This window comes from Diceros bicornis, chromosome 18 (genome assembly GCF_020826845.1).
Source record: "Diceros bicornis minor isolate mBicDic1 chromosome 18, mDicBic1.mat.cur, whole genome shotgun sequence".
Lineage (NCBI taxonomy): Eukaryota > Metazoa > Chordata > Mammalia > Perissodactyla > Rhinocerotidae > Diceros > Diceros bicornis.
Genome location: NC_080757.1, coordinates 48,070,338 through 48,083,788, shown reverse-complemented (window position 1 = coordinate 48,083,788; position 13,451 = coordinate 48,070,338). Strand labels below are relative to the sequence as shown.

Here is a 13,451-nt window from a genome sequence, read left to right as displayed (position 1 = left end):
TCTAAAACTACATTTTCAAATCAGATGTTTAAAAGTCAGAACATGCAACAACAAAAGACCCTGAATAGCTAAAGCAATCCTGAGAAAAAAGAATAAAGCTGAAGGTATCACAATCCCTGACTTCAAAATATACTACAAAGCTATAGTAATCAAAACAGTATGGTATTGGGGCCGGCCCAGTAGCCTAGTGGCTAAGTTCACACACTCCACTTCAGTGGCCCGGGGTTCATGCGTTCGGATCCCAGGGGCAGACATACACACCACTCATCAAGCCATGCTGTGGCGGCGTCCTGATTAAAAATAGAGGCATAGATGTCAGATCAGGGACAATCCTCCTCAAGCAAAAAGAGGAGGATTAGCAACAGATGTTAGCTCAGGGCCAATCTTCCTCACAAAAAAAAAAAAAAACCCTGTATGGTACTGGCAGAAAAACAGACACACACAGATCAATGGAACAGAACCGAAAGCCCAGAAATAAAACCACACATCTGTGGACAGCTAATCTTTTGACAAAGGAGCCAAGAACATACAATGGAGAAAGGAAAGTCTCTTCAATAAATGGTGTTGGGAAAACTGGACAGCCACATGCAAAAGAATGAAAGTAGACCATTATCTTACACCATACGCAAAAATTCACTCAAAACAGATTAAAGACTTGAATGTGAGACCTGAAACCATAAAACTCCTAAAAGAAAATAGAGGCAGTACACTCTCTGACATTGGTCTTAGCATTATTTTTTCGAATACCAGGTCTACTCAGACAAGGGAAACAAAAGAAAAAATAAACAAATGGGACTACATCAAACTAAAAAGCTTCTGCCAGGCAAGGGAAACCACGAACAAAACGAAAAGACAACACACCAACCGGGAGAAACTATTTGCAAATCATATATCTGACAAGAGGTTAATCTCCAAACTATATAAAGAACTCAAACAACTCAACAATAAAAAAACAAACAACCCAATCAAAAAACTGGGCAAAGGGGGCCAGCCTGGTGGCACAGTGGTTAAGTTCGCACACTCCGCTTCGGTGGCCTGGGGTTCGCAGGTTCGGATCCCGGGTGCAGACCGACACACCACTCATCAAGCCACGCTGTGGCAGGCGTCCCACACACAAAATAGAGGAAGATGGGCACAGATGTTAGCTCAGAGCCATTCTTCCTCACAAAAAATAAAATGAAATAAAATAAAATTTTTTTTTTTTAAATGGGCAGAGGATATGAACAAACATTTTTGCAAGGAAGATATACAGATGGCCAACAGGCACATGAAAAGATGTTCAACATCACTAATTATTAGGGAAATGCAAATCAAAACCACAATGAGATATCACCTCTCACTCATCAGAATGGCTATAATTAACAAACAAGAAATAACAAGTGTTGGAGAGGATGTGGAGAAAAGGGAACCCTCATACATTGCTGGTGGGGATGCAAACTAGTGCAGCCACTTTGGAAAACAGTATGGAGATTCCTTAAAAAATTAAAAATAGAAATACCATGCGATCCAGCTATCCCACTACTGGGTATTTATCCAAAGAGTATGAAATCAACAATTCAAAGAGATTTATGCACCCCTATGTTCACTGCAGGATTATTCACAATAGCCAAGACATGGAAGCAACCCAAGTGCCCATCAACTGATGAATGGATAAAGAAGATGTGGTCTACATATACAATGGAAAACTACCCAGCCATAAAAGACAAAATCATGCCCTTTTTGACAAAATGGATGGACCCTGAGGATATTATGCTAAGCAAAATAAGCCAGACAGAAAACGACAAACACCTTATTATTTCACTCATATGTGGAAGATAAACACACACGTGGATAAGAATAGATTAGTGATTACCAGAGGGGACAGGGGTGGGGGGAGGGCAAAAGGGGTAAAGGGGCACATACGTATGGTGACGGATAAAAACCAGACTATTGGTGGTGAGCATGATGCAGTCTATACAGAAATTGATATGTAATAATGTACACCTGAAATCTACACAACGTTATAAGCCAATATGACCTCAACAAAATAATTAAATTTAAAAAAAACTCAGAACAGAATTTCCTACAGAAAGAGTGTTGAGAAAAGGGGTTACTGGAAAGATGTAAAGTAAAGAAAGCAGGTTACAAAATAACATTTATAATGTAATCTTATTTTGTAAGCAAAAACAAGCAGATTGTAAAATAATATAGTCTATAATCTCATTTTTATACAATATACATTTATATGCATAGAATATTTTACATAAAAAGCCAAGAGAGACATGAAACAAAATATTAGAAGTGAATATCTCCTTCCCCAAAACCCACAACTCCAGTCTAATGATGGGGAAAAACGTCAGACAAACCCAAATTGAGGGACCAGGACTCTTCAAAATTGTCATAAAAACAAGGAAATTGTAAAAAACTGTCATAGCCCAGAGTACACGACAACTACATTCAATGTGGATCCTGAATAGATCTTTGAACAGAAAAAGGGCTTCAGTGGAAAAACTGGGGAAATCCAAATAAAATCTGGAAATCAATTAATACTAATGTTCCAATGATGGTTTCTTAAATTTGACAAAGGTGCCATAGAAATGTAAGATGTTAACAATGGGGGAAACTGGGTGATGAGTATATGGGAATTCTGACCAACATTTACAACTTTCCGTAAATCTAAAATTATTCCAAAACTAAAAGTCCACTAAAAAATTAACAGTGGGTATCCCTGATAGGTAGATTACAGATTTTTTTTTATTCATCTGCATTTTCTAATTTTTCAACAAGCAATACGCTTCACTGTCATGAAAAACAAAGAGGGGAAGGGGTAACTATTCTAGATTAAAAGAAACTAAAGAAACATAATAACCTAAAGAAATAAAATATGTTTTGGGAATAAACGGGGAATTTATATATGGACTTGATATTTGATAATATAACTATCGGTATTATTTAATTATTTTCTTAGGTGTGATGATATTATGCTTATGAAGAAAAATGTTCTCATTCTTAGGAGATACATGTTGAAGTATGGATGAAGTGCCATCCAAGATATCTGCCACTTACTTTCACTTGGCTCAGGAAAAAAACTATCTATTTAGACAAAGAAAGAGAGAGAAGGCAAATTATGGCAAAATGCTAACAAGTGGGTGTTGATCATACTCTTCTTTCAACTTTGCTACAGATCTGAAGATTTACATAATACAGTAATCCCCTTTACCCGCAGTTTCACTTTCCATGGTTTCAGTTGTCCACTGTCAACCATGGTTTGAAAATATTAAATGGAAAATTCCAGAAATAAACAATTCATACATTTTAAATTGAGTGCCATTCTGAGTAGCATGATGAAATCTCGCCCCTTCCTGCGCCTTCCCACGCAGGACATGAATCATCCCTTTGTCCAGCCAATCCATGCTGTATACGCTACCTGCCTGTTAGTCAGTAGCCGTCTAGGTTACCAGATGGACTATTGCAGTATCACAGACCTTGTGTTCAAATAACCCTTATTTTACTTAATAATGTCTTCAAAGCCAACTTTATTAGCTATTGTTTTTAATCTTTTACTGTGCCTAATTTATAAATTAGACTTTACCATAGGTATATAGGTATAGGAAAAAACACAGTATATATAGGGTTCGGTACTATCTGTGGTTTCCGGCATCCACTAGGAGTCTTGGAACATATCTTCTATGGATAAGGGGGGGACCACTGTATAAATTAAACTAACAGTTTATTTTAACTTAAAAAAGTAATTCAGGGGCCGACCTGGTGGCATAGTGGTTAAGTTTGCATGCTCTACTTCAGTGGTCCGGATTTGCAGGTTAGGATCTCAGGCACGGACCTATGCACTGCTTATCAAGCCATGCTGTGGCAGGCATCCCACATATAAAGTGGAGGAAGATGGGCATGGATGTTAGCCCAGGGCCAGTCTTCCTCAGCAAAAAGAGGAGGATTGGCAACAGATGTTAGCTCAGAGCTAATCTTCCTCACCAAAAAAAAAAAAGTAATTCAAAACCCAACTAATCCAGAAGTTATAATTTTCCCTTAAATATAAAATATATTCTAATTTTATGCACTGCTTAATTTATTTTTTCCAAATTAAAAAAAATGATAGGAAAGGAGTGACTTATTTCATATAAGAAATTATAGTAAACATTCAGGAGTAATATTTAGGTTTCCTTCAAATTGATATTGAATATAGTCTTTTTAATCAGCTGAGTAGTTTATACCGATCTTGAGCTAATTTCTAACTTACCTAGTTTTTTAAACATATACGTTTACAGGCATATCTCATTTTATTGTGCTTCACAGATATTGCCTTTTTTACAAATTGAAGGTTTGTGGCCACCCTGCATCGAGTAAGTCTATTGGCACCATTTTTCCATCAGCATTTGCTCACTTCATGTCTCTGCCACATTTTGGTAATTCTCACAATATTTCAAACTTTTTCATTATATTATACTTCTTATGGTGATCTGTGATCAGTGATCTTTGATGTCACTATTATAATTGTTTTGGGGTGCTACAAACCTCACCCACACCAGATGGTGAACTTAATAAATGTACGTTCTGACTGCTCCACCGACCAGCCATTCCTCCATCTCTCTCCCTCTCCTCGGACCTCCCTATTCCCTGAGACACAACAATATTGAAATTAGGCCAATTAATAACTCTACAATGGCCTCTAAGTGTTCAAGTGAATGGAACAGTCACAAGTCTCTCACTCTAAATCAAAAGCTAGAAATGAGTAAGCTCAGTGAGAAAGGGAGGTGGAAAGCTGACAGGCCAAAAGCTAGGCCTCTTGTGCCAAACAATTAGCCAAGTTGTGAATGCAAAGGAAAAGTTCTTGCAGGAAATTAAAAGTGCTACTCTAGTGAACCCACGAATAATAAGAAAGCGAGACAGCCTTATTGCTGATAAGGATAAAGTTTTAGTGGTCTGGATAGAAAGCAAACCAGCAACAACATTCCCTCAGGCCAAAGTCTAATCCAGAGCAAGGCCCTAACTCTTCTTCAATTCTATGAAGGCTGAGAGAGGTGAGGAAGCTGCAGAAGACAAGTTTAAAGCTAGCAGAGGTTGGTTCATAAGGTTTAAGGAAAGAAGCCGTCTCCATAACATAAAAGTGCAAGATGAAGCAGCAAGTGCTGATGTAGAAGCTGCAGCAAGGTATCCAGAAGATCTAGCTAAGATAATTAATGAAGATGGCTACACTAAACAACGGATATTCAATGTAGATGAAACAGCCTTATATTGGAAGAAAATGCCATCTAGGACTTTCATAGCTAGAAAAGAGAAGTCAATGCCTGGCTTCCAAGCTTCAAGAGACAGACAGACTCTTGTTAGGGACTAATGCAGCTGGTGACTTTCACCTGAAGTCACTGCTCATTTACTATTCTAAAAATCCTAGGGCCCTTAATAATTATGCTAAATCTACTCTGCCTGCGCTCTATAAATGGAACAACAAAGCCTGGATGACAGCACATCTGTTTACAACATGGTTTACTGACTATTCTAAGCCCACTGTTGAGACCTACTGCTCAGAAAAAAAGATTCCTTTCAAAATGTTACTACTCACTGACAATGCACCTGGTCACCCAAGAGCTGTGATGGAGATGTACGACAATATTAATGTTTTTTTCATGCCTGCTAATACAACGTTCATTCTGCAGCCCACAGATCAAGGAGTCATTTCTACTTTCAAGTCTTATTACTGAAGAAATACATTTTGTAAGGCTATAGCTGCCATAGATAGTGGTTCCTATGATGGATCCGAGCAAAGTAAATTGAAAACCTTCTGGAAAGAATTCACCATTCTAGATGCCATTAAGAAGATTCGTGATTCATAGGATGAGGTCAAAACATAAACAAGAGTTTGCAAGAAGTTGATTTCAACCCTCATGAATGACTTTGAAGGGTTCAAGACACTTCAGTGGAGGAAGTAACCACAGATGTAGTGGAAACAGCAAGAGAACTAGAATTAGAAGTGGAGCATGAAGATGTGACTGAATTGCTGCAATCTCATGATAAAATTTGAACAGATGTGGAGATGCCTCTTATGGACGAACAAAGAAAGTGGTTTCTTGAGATGGAATCTACTCTTGGTGAAGATGCTCTGAAGACTGCTGAAATGACAAAAAAGGATTTAGAGTATTACATAAACTTAGCTGATAATTGATAAACCAGCAGCAGGGTTTGAGAAGACCGATTCCAATTTTGAAAGTTCTGCTGTGAGTTAAATGCTATCAAACAGTACCGCATGCTACAAAGAAATTGCCCATGAAAGGAAGAGTCAATCGATGCAGCAAACTTCACTGTTGTCTTATTCTAAGAAATTGCCACAGCCACCCCAACCCTCAGCAACCACCACACTCATCAGTCAGCAGCCAACATGGAGATAAGACCCTCCACCAGCAAAAAGGTTACGACTCACTGAAGGCTCAGATGATGGTTAGCATTTTTTAGCTTTAATTAAGGTATGTATATTGATTTTTTAGACATAATGCTATTGCACACTTAACAGACTACAGTATAGCATAAACATAACTTTAAAAAAAAATTTTTTTCTTAGCTTTTTTTTTGTGTGTGTGAGGAAGATTAGCCCTGAGCTAACATCCATTGCCAATCCTCCTCTTTTTTGCTGAGGAAGATTGGCCCTGAGCTAATATCTGTGCCAATCTTCCTCTGTTTTGTAATGGGACGCCGCCACAGCATGGCTTGATGAGCGGTGCAAAGGTCCACACCTGGGATCCAAACCTGTGAACCCCACGCTGGCAAAGTGGAGCGTGTAAACATAACCACTACGCCGCCGGGCCAGCCCCAAACATAACTTTTATATGCACTGGGAAACAAACAGATTCATGTGACTTGCTTTATTGTGATATTCACTTTATTGCAGAATTTTATTGTGGAACTCCCAGGTACACCTGTATGTGAATACAATTGTCTTATCCCTTAAAGAAGCTGGACAGAAGATTAAATAACCCAGGAGACACAGTTGGAGATTATAAAGAACTATCGGAAATAGGGTCACTGGCAGAATAGAAGAGCAGATCTCTCAGAAAGCTGCATGTCATGTTCCCTAGCACAGATATAGTTCACCTTGAGCCTAAGATACAGTATACACACATCTGCCCAAGATGCCTTTCTCCAGTTGAGAAAGAAGTGAAAATGCTAAGGCCTAGGAGAACCTACTCTTTGCTGTCTACTGCTAATTAATTAGAAATCTTTAATATCACTTCTAGTCCTGAAATTCTATTATTCTACATAAAACACCTTTAAAACAGATATATGTTATCACTTCACACCCATTAGGATGGCTACTATCAAAAAAAACAGAAAATAACAAGTGTTGGCGAGGATGTGGAGAAAGTGGAACCCTTGGGCATTGCTGGTGGGACATAAAATGGTGCGACTGCTGTGGAAAACAGCATGGTGATTCCTCAAACAATTAAACATAGAATTACCATATGATCCAGCAAATCCACTTCTGGGTATTTCCCAAAAAAGTGAAAGCAGGGACCCAAAGAGATATTGGTACACCTACGTTCATAGCAGCATTATTCACAATAGCCAAAAGATGGAAGCAACCCAAGTGTCTATCAACAGATGAATGGATTAAAAAAATGTAGTATTTACATACAATGGCATATTATTTAGCCTTAAAAAGGAAGGAAATCCTGACACATGTTACAACATAGATAAACCTTGAAGGCATTATGTTAAATGAAATAAGCCATACCCAAAGGACAAATACTGTATGACTGCACTTATACTGAGGTACCTAGAGTAGTCAAATTCATAAAGACAGCAAGTAGAATGGTGATTGCCGGGGACTTGGGGAGTGAGGAATGGAGAGCTGGCATTAAATAGGTACAGAGTATCAGTCTGGGAAGATGAAAAAGTTCTGGAGGTGGATGGTGGTAATAGTGTCACAACATGAATGTACTTAATGACACTGAATTGTAAATTTCAAATTTACATTTCCATAAAATGAAAAATTTTGTGTATATTTTACCAAAATTTAAAAAAAATAACAAGTGCACAAGCCACAATACCCTTATTATAAGCAGTAAGGCCCATGTCCTAATCACATGCAAACTTAAGGAATGCTCATTGCCCATTTCCCAATATGCCCTGCCCACGAAGGAGGACTGAGAGCTGGCAGAGCAGAGCCAGAGCCAGAGGTGGGAAACTGGTCCTGAAATGAGTCCCACTTAATAAACTTAGAAATGCCAGGGCCGGCCCCGTGGCTTAGCGGTTAAGTGCACGCACTCCGCTACTGGCGGCCCGGGTTCAGATCCCGGGTGCACACTGACGCACTGCTTCTCCAGCCATGCTGAGGCCGCGTCCCACATACAGCAACTAGAAGGATGTGCAACTATGACATACAACTATCTACTGGGGCTTTGGGGGAAAAAAGGGAGGAGGAGGCAATAGATGTTAGCTCAGAGCCGGTCTTCCTCAGCAAAAAGAGGAGGATTAGCATGGATGTTAGCTCAGGGCTAATCTTCCTGACCAAAAAAAAAAAAAAAAAGAAAAGCCAAAGCACAGGGTAAGGTCCAGAGCGGCCAGCAAAGGCAGGGTAGGGAAGAGAAGGCAAAGGCAGAAGGAAGGGAATCCCACAGGGCATGGGCAGCTGACGAGACTGCAGATGGATAGCAAAGCTGTGAGAAAAAGGAAAAACAGAGAGTAAGAGAGATCAGAGAAGGAAATTCTCCCAAGATAAGGAAAGAAAGGGGAGTAGGGAAAAAGAGAATTATAAGCAAGAAGAGGATTCATTCAAGAAGAGGTCCTGACCAAGTGCCAGCAGAAAAATAACTTCCTTCCACTGAGGTGGCCATTTGTATCTAAAGAAACCAAGAAAGTTGGCGAAGCCTATAAAAACTTAAGAGAAAAAGTATTTTTCTATGAAAAAATACTAACATGCCCCCATCTACAGAGAACTATTGCCATTTTTTTCACTTGCTTTTGTTTGGTGTTTTTATGAGAACACTTATTTGTTTAGAAATAATTTCAACCTGGGCCTAACTTTTTTATTTGTATCAAACACCAGTACGCCAGGAATGAGTTCAAGATATTCTATGGCATAGGGGTTAGGAGTATAGGCTTGAAGTCAGATCTGCCTGAATTTGAATCCTGGTATTTTGACCTGACACAATCCGCATAAAAATTTGCCTTGCTCTCCAAATCCACAAAATGGGGATAATAATACTACCTACCTCACAAGAGTGTTGCAAGAATTAAATAAGTCAAAATGTGAAAGCACTTAGTGCCTGGCCCACACTAATCACTATAAAAGTATTAGCTTACTATTATCCTCTACATCTAGAACATGAGCTCCACAGAGCTGGGATTTTGTCTGTTTTGTTCACTGTTGAAGCCCCAGGTTATGCCTGACATAACAAGTATTTGTTGAAAAATAAAAATTTGTTGAATAATATAAACTTCATGCCAACAACACAGAAGCCCGAAGGAACAGCACTACCTAGGAAGGCAAGTCATTTTATTAACAGCTAAAACTTTCTGGAGCTGGTGATTTCTAACAAAAGACTAGTATTGAAAATACCTCAAAAAATAATTTTAGCACCAACGCCCCACAAGGACAATATTAAAAGTCTTCTAATTGTTTTTCTGTACTACTACCATTTTCTAAGTTTAATAATGAAAGACCAAGACTCTATAATGGCCCAAGAAGATTAATTAGATTAATTACTGTGAAATAATAAATACTCAAGACTAAATTGTCTTTCTTAGCAGGGCATTTTAGCAAAAGATAAATAATTTGAAGGATTACTACAACCATTGTATGGAGGGAGTACAACCATTAGGGGAAAAGTTTAATCTTTTGTTTCTACTAATGTGCTCTCAGTATCTAAGGGCCTCAAAAATGCAGATATATACAGTCATTCATGACAATACATACATAGCAGACAACAAGAAAAACAAACAATTCAATATTTAACCAAGTTCATCAGAGCACAGGGTGATTACTTCTCAAGAATGTTGACACAAAAACTGAAGGACCTCTCAAGTTCCAATCATATGCAGATAGGTTGAGCCCCTGTGCAGCTACTCATTCGGAACAGAAGTGGAAGGTTAACCTACCCTCACTTCTCTTCAAACTGACAAAGCAGCAGGCAGTCTCTTCAGAGTACGTTCATCATCATCCAGTCTGTTCTAGAAGTAGCCAATTCAATCAGCAGCCATGTCTTCAGATTACCACTGTTTCACTACTGCACTACATCGTCCCACCTCACTCTTTCTGTCCAGACACTCTCATCTAGCTTAAGTCTCTCTTGTCTCTTTCTCAGGCATTACCAAGTTCTTGTTTTCTAAATAAGGCTCTCCTAAACCTTACTCACCTGCAGTTCACTGCACTGGGTATCACCCAAATAGCCCATCAGAGCTCTTTATAATTTCTGAAAGAGAGAGAAGGAAGCTTTTAAATACGTAGTAGAAAACACCATTGCTGATATATCAGTTCTGAAGCATTTGTATCCAGTATTCCCAGCATATGGTCTTTTGGTCCACAGCAGTTCAATAAAATGTAGCATAACCAGCCAGGACCAAGAGTCCTGAGATAAGAGTCCAGAGATAAAAGTTTGGTTTAATGTTGCTACTACTGAGCAGTGTGACCTTGGGTAAGTCACTTGACTTCTCCAGGGCCTAAATTTCCTCAATTGGAAAATAAGACACTTAGACTAGATAGAAGCAGCAGAGCACATTACAATGGAAAGAGCACAGGCTTTCCAAGACAGAAGGCCAGCACCACTACTTATTAGTCTTGTGATGTTATATTAGTTCACATTTAGCCTAAATTTCCTCCTTTGCAAAACAGAAATAACAATAACTCTCTTGGAGTTGTTATGAGAATTAAAGGAGAGATAATGAGTTATAAAAAGTCTCTTGTAAATATACTGTGCAGCTGATCATAAAATTCCACAGACGGTAATTATTACCATTACCCCCAGCCCTAAGGTTATATGAATTCAATTCACAAATATTTATTTCCTTAAAAGATCAACAAATCAAAACTTTACCAACCTGACAATGGAATTAACCACTTGAGTGTTTTACTAACAATTCAATTAGTTACCTTATATTTTAAATTGATGGTAGTTTAAGATGATCAGTATTACTTAACGTCACAGTAAATAAGAACAGAATAGGCCCCACATAACATCTAAACTGGTTCAGTGCCCAAGCCTTCCCTGACTTCTCCCTCTGCTTTCACTACTGCCAGTATACCTCAGCAATAGACAGGTCTCCCAAAAGCCAAAGGACACTGTTTTCTGTGGTCAGCTCAGGGTAGCACAAGTAAAGATGAAGGGGAACAGAGGCTGGTTTTTTTTTTTACCTTTTTTACTTTCTACACTTAAGTACTGCTCAAATTTGTTTACCATAGCATGCATCAGTTTTGCATAAAAATAAATATTTTTTTAAAACTGTATTAGTTACACATATTGCCTACTGACAGGAAGCTCGCCTTACAAGAATATTTTCACCACAAGGAGAACTGCCACAGAAGAAAGCAAAAAGGAAAATTCAGATGTGCCAAGAACACCTAAAATATGGCACAAAAATAACAAAAATCACAAGCATTCACACTTTAGAATGGTTCAGTCAAAAAATATGCCATGCATTCTTTGAAGAACCTAATGATGAGTCAGGGGGGTTTTTTGTTCAAAAGCAAGAATATACAAACTCTGGTTTTACCAGACAACTTCCTGACCCAGTGTAATTTACACGAGTAATCGAGTTGGTATGACTATTTGGTAGTATGCTGAAAAACTTTCAATTTATTTTAGACAATTGATAGCTTAAAAAAATTATTACATATATATATAAGTCTTCATTAAAAAATTTTTTAATAAGTCTTCATGTTACATCTACAATATTATTTTTAAGAGTAATACTGACTCTATTAAATTCAGGATTACTCAAAAGTATTATCCCAGCCACCCTTGAAGTGATACACCACTATGTTTTATGCTACTTCTAGCCAATGCTACAGAAATAACCCTGACTACACCCGTCAATTTAAATGCACTGTAAGCTGGTGTGACCACACTCTCCACATAGATCATAGTTCTCTCCTAGAAAACATTTCAAAATATTACTTAGAAATCAAATTATATTTGCATGTGCACTTATCTAAGTTTATGAAAATAAACAACCATAACAATCTGCTTATAATTTAAGTAGCTCCTCCCCCTCTCTTATTTATCAATAAGTTGAATAAACTTCGCCCAAAATATTCTATGCATTTGAAACAACAGGCAAAGAATCTTATTTCTTTGTCTTGGGTCTGTATTTGGATCTTAAATATAGTCTGCCAGGCAATTATAGACTAATTTGCATTTAATATTAATACCAAGCCTACTTCTTAAACAGAAAACAAAAATGCACATATAAGATCTAGTCTACTTATTTGTAGGTCCCTCTGCAATATTCTTAGCCTTTCATGAATATTCTGTATATTTTTAAACTACACAAGGCCCTTTGCAAGTAGGAATGATTTCTCCTGTTGTTTTGGCCTCTCCAGGAAAACAATGGACAGTCCATAAACGTATACAAATTTTAAAACAATGTGGATTGAATATTTGTGGTATTAGAAAACGAAACTTCTTGCTAACAATTGCAAAAACCAAGTTTACCAGCTGATAGAGAGGTACTGACTCCCAAAAACTACAGCCTTACCTAAAAATAGTGTCCTAGCTTCCCAGCCAAAAGGACAGACTAAAAAAGCTACGTCTTTATTCAGCTCAAAGACACAGACTCTACTTCAGCACAACCTTCAATACTATGGTATTTCCCATTTTAGACTACTTTGTGTAACAGCTTGTTTGGTGGCCAACCACTAACTTCACTTGCAAGTGCATACTAACACTTCAAATGGTCTACATGTGTGAAAAGTGTGGAAAATGTCTTGACACAATTCAGGCCAAACAACACTAGCCACACAAGATTATCTATTTCTAAATATCCAAATTTAGACTACAAATAAACATCTCCATAGGCCAAAAAGCAGATCACTGGTTCCTTTCCACAAAGTAATCCGTAAATTGAAAAAAAAATAAAAGATAAAAGGTTCAGATTGGGAAGTCTAAGGCATGAATATGCCTCCATCTGTAAACTGAAAATAAATTTAAAAATCCATATTTGCTCTGCCAAGAATAAAAATAAAAATATATGTAATACACACAAGCACTGCTGAGTCTCAACCACAAGTAAACGTGGTGTGTGCACTTACAAAAGGATCTTGGTTTATGTCCACCTTCCTCTCCCAAGTTTGTTTTTAAAGGCAAAATGTCAATTTTATGCCTCAATCTGAAAAAAAATTAAGCACAGCTTATTCTTCTCAAACAGATGTTGTGATAGATATGAAAAGTTTGTGGGAGGATTTCAAAATCCAAAGGGTACCCAGATGTGTTAGAGGAAAAAAAAAACAATAGACCATAATAACTTATTTT

At 37.8% G+C, this 13,451-nt stretch overlaps 1 protein-coding gene across 8 annotated transcripts in view; it reads right to left on the bottom strand.

Annotated features, from left to right (window-relative positions):
- Window positions 1-13,451, bottom strand: part of HELZ (helicase with zinc finger) — a 155,921-nt gene that overhangs the window by 138,553 nt on the left and 3,917 nt on the right. For 7 of the 8 annotated variants that reach the window (XM_058561403.1, XM_058561406.1, XM_058561405.1 and 4 more), the window contains exon 3: window positions 10,341-10,397. The gene's annotated coding sequence lies outside the window, so the exon portion shown is untranslated. Of the gene's footprint in view, window positions 1-10,083; window positions 10,156-10,340; window positions 10,398-13,451 lie in introns of all 8 variants that reach the window. The other variant, XM_058561408.1, reaches the window with a different exon arrangement.